Below are 14,162 nucleotides of genomic sequence, written 5' to 3'. Positions count from 1 at the left end.
ATTACTGGGCCATACATAAATTCGTATATTACTGGACCTTACATTAATTGGTATATTACTGGGCATGACATAACTGGGCCTTACATAAATTGGTATATTACTGGGCATTACATTACTGGGCCTTACATAAATACGTATATTACTGGACCTTACATAAATTGGTATATTACTGGGCATGACATAACTGGGCCTTACATAAATTCGTATATTACTGGGCCTTACATAAATTGGTATATTACTGGGCATGACATAACTGGGCCTTTCATAAATTGGTATATTACTGGGCATGACATAACTGGCCTTACATAAATTAGTATATTACAGGGCATGACATTACTGGGCATTACATAAATTCGTATATTACTGGGCCTTACATAAATTGGTATATTACTGGGCATGACATAACTGGGCCTTACATAAATTGGTATATTACTGGGCATGACATAACTGGGCCTTACGTAAATTCGTATATTACTGGACCTTACATTAATTGGTATATTACTGGGCATGACATAACTGGGCTTACATAAATTGGTATATTACTGGGCATGACATAACTGGGCCTTACATAAATTTGTATATTACTGAGCATGGCATTACTGGGCCTTACATAAATTGGTATATTACTGGGCATGACATAACTGGGCCTTACATAAATTCGTAAATTACTGAGCATGACATTACTGGGCCTTACATAAATTCGTATATTACTGCGCCTTAATAAATTTGGTATATTACTGGGCATGACATAACTGTGCCTTACACAAATTGGTATATTACTGGGCATGACATAACTGGGCCTTACATAAATTGGTATATTACTGGGCATGACATAACTGGGCCTTACATAAATTGGTATATTACTGGGCATGACATAACTGGGCCTTACGTAAATTCGTATATTACTGGACCTTACATTAATTGGTATATTACTGGGCATGACATAACTGGGCTTACATAAATTGGTATATTACTGGGCATGACATAACTGGGCCTTACATAAATTCGTAAATTACTGAGCATGACATTACTGGGCCTTACATAAATTCGTATATTACTGCGCCTTAATAAAATTGGTATATTACTGGGCATGACATAACTGTGCCTTACACAAATTGGTATATTACTGGGCATGACGTAACTGGGCCTTACATAAATTGGTATATTACTGGGCATGACATTACTGGGCCTTACATAAATTCGTATATTACTGAGCATGACATTACTGGGCCTTACATAAATTCGTATATTACTGGGCCTTACATAAGTTGGTATATTACTGGGCATGACATTACTGGGCTTTACATAAATTCGTATATTACTGGGCATGACATTACTGGGCCATACATAAATTCGTATATTACTGGGCATGACATTACTGGGCCATACATAAATTCGTATATTACTGGACCTTACATTAATTGGTATATTACTGGGCATGACATAACTGGGCCTTACATAAATTCGTATATTACTGGGCATGACATAACTGGGCCTTACATAAATTGGTATATTACTGGGCATAACATTACTGGGCCTTACATAAATTCGTATATTACTGGACCTTACATAAATTGGTATATTACTGGGCATGACATAACTGGGCCTTACATAAATTGGTATATTACTGGGCATTACATAACTGGGCCTTACATAAATTGGTATATTACTGAGCATGACATAAATGGGCCTTACATAAATTGGTATATTACTGGGCATGACATTACTGGGCGTTACATAAATTCGTATATTACTGGAACTTACATTAATTAGTATATTACTGGGCACGACATAACTATAACTGGGCCTTACATAAATTCGTATATTACTGAGCATGATATTACTGGGCCTTAAATAAATTGGTATATTACTGGGCATGACATAACTGGGCCTTACATAAATTCGTATATTACTGGGCATGACATTACTGGGCCTTACATAAATTCGTATATTACTGAGCATGACATTACTGGGCCTTACATAAATTCGTATATTACTGGGCCTTACATAAATTGGTATATTACTGGGCATGACATAACTGGGCCTTACGTAAATTCGTATATTACTTGACCTTACATTAATTGGTATATTACTGGGCATGACATAACTGGGCTTACATAAATTGGTATATTACTGGGCATGACATAGCTGGGCCTTACACAAATTTGTATATTACTGAGCATGACATTACTGGGCCTTACATAAATTCGTATATTACTGGGCCTTACATAAATTGGTATGTTACTGGGCATGACATAACTGTGCCTTACATAAATTGGTATATTACTGGGCATGACGTAACTGGGGCTTACATAAATTGGTATATTACTGGGCATGACATAACTGGGCCTTACAGAAATTGGTATATTACTGGGCATGACGTAACTGGGCCTTACATAAATTGGTATATTACTGGGCATGACATTACTGGGCCTTACATAAATTCGTATATTACTGAGCATGACATTACTGGGCCTTACATAAATTCGTATATTGCTGAGCATAACATTACTGGGCCTTACATAAATTCGTATATTACTGGGCCTTACATAAATTGGTATATTACTGGGCATGACATAACTGGGCCTTACATAAATTGGTATATTACTGGGCATGACATAACTGGCCTTACATAAATTAGTATATTACAGGGCATGACATTACTGGGCCTTACATAAATTCGTATATTACTGAGCATAACATTACTGGGCCTTACATAAATTCGTATATTACTGGGCCTTACATAAATTGGTATATTACTGGGCATGACATAACTGGGCCTTACATAAATTGGTATATTACTGGGCATGACATAACTGGCCTTACATAAATTAGTATATTACAGGGCATGACATTACTGGGCATTACATAAATTCGTATATTACTGGGCCTTACATAAATTCGTAAATTACTGAGCATGACATTACTGGGCCTTACATAAATTCGTATATTACTGCGCCTTAATAAAATTGGTATATTACTGGGCATGACATAACTGTGCCTTACACAAATTGGTATATTACTGGGCATGACGTAACTGGGCCTTACATAAATTGGTATATTACTGGGCATGACATTACTGGGCCTTACATAAATTCGTATATTACTGAGCATGACATTACTGGGCCTTACATAAATTCGTATATTACTGGGCCTTACATAAGTTGGTATATTACTGGGCATGACATTACTGGGCTTTACATAAATTCGTATATTACTGGGCATGACATTACTGGGCCATACATAAATTCGTATATTACTGGGCATGACATTACTGGGCCATACATAAATTCGTATATTACTGGACCTTACATTAATTGGTATATTACTGGGCATGACATAACTGGGCCTTACATAAATTCGTATATTACTGGGCATGACATAACTGGGCCTTACATAAATTGGTATATTACTGGGCATAACATTACTGGGCCTTACATAAATTCGTATATTACTGGACCTTACATAAATTGGTATATTACTGGGCATGACATAACTGGGCCTTACATAAATTGGTATATTACTGGGCATTACATAACTGGGCCTTACATAAATTGGTATATTACTGAGCATGACATAAATGGGCCTTACATAAATTGGTATATTACTGGGCATGACATTACTGGGCGTTACATAAATTCGTATATTACTGGAACTTACATTAATTAGTATATTACTGGGCACGACATAACTATAACTGGGCCTTACATAAATTCGTATATTACTGAGCATGATATTACTGGGCCTTAAATAAATTGGTATATTACTGGGCATGACATAACTGGGCCTTACATAAATTCGTATATTACTGGGCATGACATTACTGGGCCTTACATAAATTCGTATATTACTGAGCATGACATTACTGGGCCTTACATAAATTCGTATATTACTGGGCCTTACATAAATTGGTATATTACTGGGCATGACATAACTGGGCCTTACGTAAATTCGTATATTACTTGACCTTACATTAATTGGTATATTACTGGGCATGACATAACTGGGCTTACATAAATTGGTATATTACTGGGCATGACATAGCTGGGCCTTACACAAATTTGTATATTACTGAGCATGACATTACTGGGCCTTACATAAATTCGTATATTACTGGGCCTTACATAAATTGGTATGTTACTGGGCATGACATAACTGTGCCTTACATAAATTGGTATATTACTGGGCATGACGTAACTGGGGTTACATAAATTGGTATATTACTGGGCATGACATAACTGGGCCTTACAGAAATTGGTATATTACTGGGCATGACGTAACTGGGCCTTACATAAATTGGTATATTACTGGGCATGACATTACTGGGCCTTACATAAATTCGTATATTACTGAGCATGACATTACTGGGCCTTACATAAATTCGTATATTGCTGAGCATAACATTACTGGGCCTTACATAAATTCGTATATTACTGGGCCTTACATAAATTGGTATATTACTGGGCATGACATAACTGGGCCTTACATAAATTGGTATATTACTGGGCATGACATAACTGGCCTTACATAAATTAGTATATTACAGGGCATGACATTACTGGGCCTTACATAAATTCGTATATTACTGAGCATAACATTACTGGGCCTTACATAAATTCGTATATTACTGGGCCTTACATAAATTGGTATAATACTGGGCATGACATAACTGGGCCTTACATAAATTGGTATATTACTGGGCATGACATAACTGGCCTTACATAAATTAGTATATTACAGGGCATGACATTACTGGGCATTACATAAATTCGTATATTACTGGGCCTTACATAAATTGGTATATTACTGGGCATGACATAACTGGGCCTTACATAAATTGGTATATTACTGGGCATGACATAACTGGGCCTTACGTAAATTCGTATATTACTGGACCTTACATTAATTGGTATATTACTGGGCATGACATAACTGGGCTTACATAAATTGGTATATTACTGGGCATGACATAACTGGGCCTTACATAAATTTGTATATTACTGAGCATGGCATTACTGGGCCTTACATAAATTGGTATATTACTGGGCATGACATAACTGGGCCTTACATAAATTCGTAAATTACTGAGCATGACATTACTGGGCCTTACATAAATTCGTATATTACTGCGCCTTAATAAATTTGGTATATTACTGGGCATGACATAACTGTGCCTTACACAAATTGGTATATTACTGGGCATGACATAACTGGGCCTTACATAAATTGGTATATTACTGCGCATGACATAACTGGGCCTTACATAAATTGGTATATTACTGGGCATGACATAACTGGGCCTTACGTAAATTCGTATATTACTGGACCTTACATTAATTGGTATATTACTGGGCATGACATAACTGGGCTTACATAAATTGGTATATTACTGGGCATGACATAACTGGGCCTTACATAAATTTGTATATTACTGAGCATGACATTACTGGGCCTTACATAAATTGGTATATTACTGGGCATGACATAACTGGGCCTTACATAAATTCGTAAATTACTGAGCATGACATTACTGGGCCTTACATAAATTCGTATATTACTGCGCCTTAATAAAATTGGTATATTACTGGGCATGACATAACTGTGCCTTACACAAATTGGTATATTACTGGGCATGACGTAACTGGGCCTTACATAAATTGGTATATTACTGGGCATGACATTACTGGGCCTTACATAAATTCGTATATTACTGAGCATGACATTACTGGGCCTTACATAAATTCGTATATTACTGGGCCTTACATAAGTTGGTATATTACTGGGCATGACATTACTGGGCTTTACATAAATTCGTATATTACTGGGCATGACATTACTGGGCCATACATAAATTCGTATATTACTGGGCATGACATTACTGGGCCATACATAAATTCGTATATTACTGGACCTTACATTAATTGGTATATTACTGGGCATGACATAACTGGGCCTTACATAAATTCGTATATTACTGGGCATGACATAACTGGGCCTTACATAAATTGGTATATTACTGGGCATAACATTACTGGGCCTTACATAAATTCGTATATTACTGGACCTTACATAAATTGGTATATTACTGGGCATGACATAACTGGGCCTTACATAAATTGGTATATTACTGGGCATTACATAACTGGGCCTTACATAAATTGGTATATTACTGAGCATGACATAAATGGGCCTTACATAAATTGGTATATTACTGGGCATGACATTACTGGGCGTTACATAAATTCGTATATTACTGGAACTTACATTAATTAGTATATTACTGGGCACGACATAACTATAACTGGGCCTTACATAAATTCGTATATTACTGAGCATGATATTACTGGGCCTTAAATAAATTGGTATATTACTGGGCATGACATAACTGGGCCTTACATAAATTCGTATATTACTGGGCATGACATTACTGGGCCTTACATAAATTCGTATATTACTGAGCATGACATTACTGGGCCTTACATAAATTCGTATATTACTGGGCCTTACATAAATTGGTATATTACTGGGCATGACATAACTGGGCCTTACGTAAATTCGTATATTACTTGACCTTACATTAATTGGTATATTACTGGGCATGACATAACTGGGCTTACATAAATTGGTATATTACTGGGCATGACATAGCTGGGCCTTACACAAATTTGTATATTACTGAGCATGACATTACTGGGCCTTACATAAATTCGTATATTACTGGGCCTTACATAAATTGGTATGTTACTGGGCATGACATAACTGTGCCTTACATAAATTGGTATATTACTGGGCATGACGTAACTGGGGCTTACATAAATTGGTATATTACTGGGCATGACATAACTGGGCCTTACCGAAATTGGTATATTACTGGGCATGACGTAACTGGGCCTTACATAAATTGGTATATTACTGGGCATGACATTACTGGGCCTTACATAAATTCGTATATTACTGAGCATGACATTACTGGGCCTTACATAAATTCGTATATTGCTGAGCATAACATTACTGGGCCTTACATAAATTCGTATATTACTGGGCCTTACATAAATTGGTATATTACTGGGCATGACATAACTGGGCCTTACATAAATTGGTATATTACTGGGCATGACATAACTGGCCTTACATAAATTAGTATATTACAGGGCATGACATTACTGGGCATTACATAAATTCGTATATTACTGGGCCTTACATAAATTGGTATATTACTGGGCATGACATAACTGGGCCTTACATAAATTGGTATATTACTGGGCATGACATAACTGGGCCTTACATAAATTCGTATACTACTGGACCTTACATAAATTGGTATATTACTGGGCATGACATAACTGGGCCTTACATAAATTGGTATATTACTGGGCATTACATAACTGGGCCTTACATAAATTGGTATATTACTGAGCATGACATAAATGGGCCTTACATAAATTGGTATATTACTGGGCATGACATTACTGGGCGTTACATAAATTCGTATATTACTGAGCATGACATTACTGGGCCTTACATAAATTCGTATATTACTGGGCCTTACATAAATTGGTATATTACTGGGCATGACATAACTGGGCCTTTCATAAATTGGTATATTACTGGGCATGACATAACTGGGCCTTACGTAAATTGGTATATTACTGGGCATGACATTACTGGGCCATACATAAATTCGTATATTACTGGACCTTACATTAATTGGTATATTACTGGGCATGACATAACTGGGCCTTACTTAAATTGGTATATTACTGGGCATGACATAACTGGGCCTTACATAAATTGGTATATTACTGGGCATTACATTACTGGGCCTTACATAAATACGTATATTACTGGACCTTACATAAATTGGTATATTACTGGGCATGACATAACTGGGCCTTACATAAATTGGTATATTACTGGGCATTACATAACTGGGCCTTACATAAATTCGTATATTACTGAGCATGACATAAATGGGCCTTACATAAATTGGTATATTACTGGGCATGACATTACTGGGCCTTACATAAATTCGTATATTACTGGAACTTACATTAATTGGTATATTACTGGGCACGACATAACTATAACTGGGCCTTACATAAATTCGTATATTACTGAGCATGATATTACTGGGCCTTACATAAATTGGTATATTACTGGGCATGACATAACTGGGCCTTACATAAATTGGTATATTACTGGGCATGACATAACTGGGCCTTACATAAATTGGTATATTACTGGGCCTTACATAATTTCGTAAATTACTGAGCATGACATTACTGGGCCTTACATAAATTCGTATATTACTGGGCCTTGCATAAATTGGTATATTACTGGGCATGACATAACTGGGCCTTACATAAATTGGTATATTACTGGGCATGACATAACTGGGCCTTACATAAATTGGTATATTACTGGGCATGACATAACTGGGCCTTACGTAAATTCGTATATTACTGGACCTTACATTAATTGGTATATTACTGGGCATGACATAACTGGGCTTACATAAATTGGTATATTACTGGGCATGACATAACTGGGCCTTACATAAATTTGTATATTACTGAGCATGACATTACTGGGCCTTACATAAATTGGTATATTACTGGGCATGACATAACTGGGCCTTACATAAATTCGTAAATTACTGAGCATGACATTACTGGGCCTTACATAAATTCGTATATTACTGCGCCTTAATAAAATTGGTATATTACTGGGCATGACATAACTGTGCCTTACACAAATTGGTATATTACAGGGCATGACGTAACTGGGCCTTACATAAATTGGTATATTACTGGGCATGACATTACTGGGCCTTACATAAATTCGTATATTACTGAGCATGACATTACTGGGCCTTACATAAATTCGTATATTACTGGGCCTTACATAAGTTGGTATATTACTGGGCATGACATTACTGGGCTTTACATAAATTCGTATATTACTGGGCATGACATTACTGGGCCATACATAAATTCGTATATTACTGGACATGACATTACTGGGCCATACATAAATTCGTATATTACTGGACCTTACATTAATTGGTATATTACTGGGCATGACATAACTGGGCCTTACATAAATTCGTATATTACTGGGCATGACATAACTGGGCCTTACATAAATTCGTATATTACTGAGCATGACATAAATGGGCCTTACATAAATTGGTATATTACTGGGCATGACATTACTGGGCCTTACATAAATTCGTATATTACTGGAACTTACATTAATTGGTATATTACTGGGCACGACATAACTATAACTGGGCCTTACATAAATTCGTATATTACTGAGCATGATATTACTGGGCCTTACATAAATTGGTATATTACTGGGCATGACATAACTGGGCCTTACATAAATTGGTATATTACTGGGCATGACATAACTGGGCCTTACATAAATTGGTATATTACTGGGCATGACATAACTGGGCCTTACGTAAATTCGTATATTACTGGACCTTACATTAATTGGTATATTACTGGGCATGACATAACTGGGCTTACATAAATTGGTATATTACTGGGCATGACATAACTGGGCCTTACATAAATTTGTATATTACTGAGCATGGCATTACTGGGCCTTACATAAATTGGTATATTACTGGGCATGACATAACTGGGCCTTACATAAATTCGTAAATTACTGAGCATGACATTACTGGGCCTTACATAAATTCGTATATTACTGCGCCTTAATAAATTTGGTATATTACTGGGCATGACATAACTGTGCCTTACACAAATTGGTATATTACTGGGCATGACATAACTGGGCCTTACATAAATTGGTATATTACTGGGCATGACATAACTGGGCCTTACATAAATTGGTATATTAATGGGCATGACATAACTGGGCCTTACGTAAATTCGTATATTACTGGACCTTACATTAATTGGTATATTACTGGGCATGACATAACTGGGCTTACATAAATTGGTATATTACTGGGCATGACATAACTGGGCCTTACATAAATTTGTATATTACTGAGCATGACATTACTGGGCCTTACATAAATTGGTATATTACTGGGCATGACATAACTGGGCCTTACATAAATTCGTAAATTACTGAGCATGACATTACTGGGCCTTACATAAATTCGTATATTACTGCGCCTTAATAAAATTGGTATATTACTGGGCATGACATAACTGTGCCTTACACAAATTGGTATATTACTGGGCATGACGTAACTGGGCCTTACATAAATTGGTATATTACTGGGCATGACATTACTGGGCCTTACATAAATTCGTATATTACTGAGCATGACATTACTGGGCCTTACATAAATTCGTATATTACTGGGCCTTACATAAGTTGGCATATTACTGGGCATGACATTACTGGGCTTTACATAAATTCGTATATTACTGGGCATGACATTACTGGGCCATACATAAATTCGTATATTACTGGGCATGACATTACTGGGCCATACATAAATTCGTATATTACTGGACTTTACATTAATTGGTATATTACTGGGCATGACATAACTGGGCCTTACATAAATTCGTATATTACTGGGCATGACATAACTGGGCCTTACATAAATTGGTATATTACTGGGCATAACATTACTGGGCCTTACATAAATTCGTATATTACTGGACCTTACATAAATTGGTATATTACTGGGCATGACATAACTGGGCCTTACATAAATTGGTATATTACTGGGCATTACATAACTGGGCCTTACATAAATTGGTATATTACTGAGCATGACATAAATGGGCCTTACATAAATTGGTATATTACTGGGCATGACATTACTGGGCGTTACATAAATTCGTATATTACTGGAACTTACATTAATTAGTATATTACTGGGCACGACATAACTATAACTGGGCCTTACATAAATTCGTATATTACTGAGCATGATATTACTGGGCCTTAAATAAATTGGTATATTACTGGGCATGACATAACTGGGCCTTACATAAATTCGTATATTACTGGGCATGACATTACTGGGCCTTACATAAATTCGTATATTACTGAGCATGACATTACTGGGCCTTACATAAATTCGTATATTACTGGGCCTTACATAAATTGGTATATTACTGGGCATGACATAACTGGGCCTTACGTAAATTCGTATATTACTTGACCTTACATTAATTGGTATATTACTGGGCATGACATAACTGGGCTTACATAAATTGGTATATTACTGGGCATGACATAGCTGGGCCTTACACAAATTTGTATATTACTGAGCATGACATTACTGGGCCTTACATAAATTCGTATATTACTGGGCCTTACATAAATTGGTATGTTACTGGGCATGACATAACTGTGCCTTACATAAATTGGTATATTACTGGGCATGACGTAACTGAGGCTTACATAAATTGGTATATTACTGGGCATGACATAACTGGGCCTTACAGAAATTGGTATATTACTGGGCATGACGTAACTGGGCCTTACATAAATTGGTATATTACTGGGCATGACATTACTGGGCCTTACATAAATTCGTATATTACTGAGCATGACATTACTGGGCCTTACATAAATTCGTATATTACTGAGCATAACATTACTGGGCCTTACATAAATTCGTATATTACTGGGCCTTACATAAATTGGTATATTACTGGGCATGACATAACTGGGCCTTACATAAATTGGTATATTACTGGGCATGACATAACTGGCCTTACATAAATTAGTATATTACAGGGCATGACATTACTGGGCATTACATAAATTCGTATATTACTGGGCCTTACATAAATTGGTATATTACTGGGCATGACATAACTGGGCCTTACATAAATTGGTATATTACTGGGCATGACATAACTGGGCCTTACGTAAATTCGTATATTACTGGACCTTACATTAATTGGTATATTACTGGGCATGACATAACTGGGCTTACATAAATTGGTATATTACTGGGCATGACATAACTGGGCCTTACATAAATTTGTATATTACTGAGCATGGCATTACTGGGCCTTACATAAATTGGTATATTACTGGGCATGACATAACTGGGCCTTACATAAATTCGTAAATTACTGAGCATGACATTACTGGGCCTTACATAAATTCGTATATTACTGCGCCTTAATAAATTTGGTATATTACTGGGCATGACATAACTGTGCCTTACATAAATTGGTATATTACTGGGCATGACATAACTGGGCCTTACATAAATTCGTAAATTACTGAGCATGACATTACTGGGCCTTACATAAATTCGTATATTACTGCGCCTTAATAAATTTGGTATATTACTGGGCATGACATTACTGGGCTTTACATAAATTCGTATATTACTGGGCATGACATTACTGGGCCATACATAAATTCGTATATTACTGGGCATGACATTACTGGGCCATACATAAATTCGTATATTACTGGGCCTTACATAAGTTGGTATATTACTGGGCATGACATTACTGGGCTTTACATAAATTCGTATATTACTGAGCATGACATTACTGGGCCTTACATAAATTCGTATATTACTGGGCCTTACATAAGTTGGTATATTACTGGGCATGACATTACTGGGCTTTACATAAATTCGTATATTACTGGGCATGACATTACTGGGCCATACATAAATTCGTATATTACTGGGCATGACATTACTGGGCCATACATAAATTCGTATATTACTGGACCTTACATTAATTGGTATATTACTGGGCATGACATAACTGGGCCTTACATAAATTCGTATATTACTGGGCATGACATAACTGGGCCTTACATAAATTGGTATATTACTGGGCATAACATTACTGGGCCTTACATAAATTCGTATATTACTGGACCTTACATAAATTGGTATATTACTGGGCATGACATAACTGGGCCTTACATAAATTGGTATATTACTGGGCATTACATAACTGGGCCTTACATAAATTGGTATATTACTGAGCATGACATAAATGGGCCTTACATAAATTGGTATATTACTGGGCATGACATTACTGGGCGTTACATAAATTCGTATATTACTGGAACTTACATTAATTAGTATATTACTGGGCACGACATAACTATAACTGGGCCTTACATAAATTCGTATATTACTGAGCATGATATTACTGGGCCTTAAATAAATTGGTATATTACTGGGCATGACATAACTGGGCCTTACATAAATTCGTATATTACTGGGCATGACATTACTGGGCCTTACATAAATTCGTATATTACTGAGCATGACATTACTGGGCCTTACATAAATTCGTATATTACTGGGCCTTACATAAATTGGTATATTACTGGGCATGACATAACTGGGCCTTACGTAAATTCGTATATTACTTGACCTTACATTAATTGGTATATTACTGGGCATGACATAACTGGGCTTACATAAATTGGTATATTACTGGGCATGACATAGCTGGGCCTTACACAAATTTGTATATTACTGAGCATGACATTACTGGGCCTTACATAAATTCGTATATTACTGGGCCTTACATAAATTGGTATGTTACTGGGCATGACATAACTGTGCCTTACATAAATTGGTATATTACTGGGCATGACGTAACTGGGGTTACATAAATTGGTATATTACTGGGCATGACATAACTGGGCCTTACAGAAATTGGTATATTACTGGGCATGACGTAACTGGGCCTTACATAAATTGGTATATTACTGGGCATGACATTACTGGGCCTTACATAAATTCGTATATTACTGAGCATGACATTACTGGGCCTTACATAAATTCGTATATTGCTGAGCATAACATTACTGGGCCTTACATAAATTCGTATATTACTGGGCCTTACATAAATTGGTATATTACTGGGCATGACATAACTGGGCCTTACATAAATTGGTATATTACTGGGCATGACATAACTGGCCTTACATAAATTAGTATATTACAGGGCATGACATTACTGGGCCTTACATAAATTCGTATATTACTGAGCATAACATTACTGGGCCTTACATAAATTCGTATATTACTGGGCCTTACATAAATTGGTATAATACTGGGCATGACATAACTGGGCCTTACATAAATTGGTATATTACTGGGCATGACATAACTGGCCTTACATAAATTAGTATATTACAGGGCATGACATTACTGGGCATTA

The sequence above is a fragment of the Stegodyphus dumicola genome, chromosome 1, assembly GCF_044657685.1.
Source record: "Stegodyphus dumicola isolate Sdum_Otavi_A_Nest chromosome 1, ASM4465768v1".
In the NCBI taxonomy this organism is placed as follows: Eukaryota; Metazoa; Arthropoda; class Arachnida; order Araneae; family Eresidae; genus Stegodyphus; species Stegodyphus dumicola.
This window is presented reverse-complemented; position numbering follows the sequence as displayed.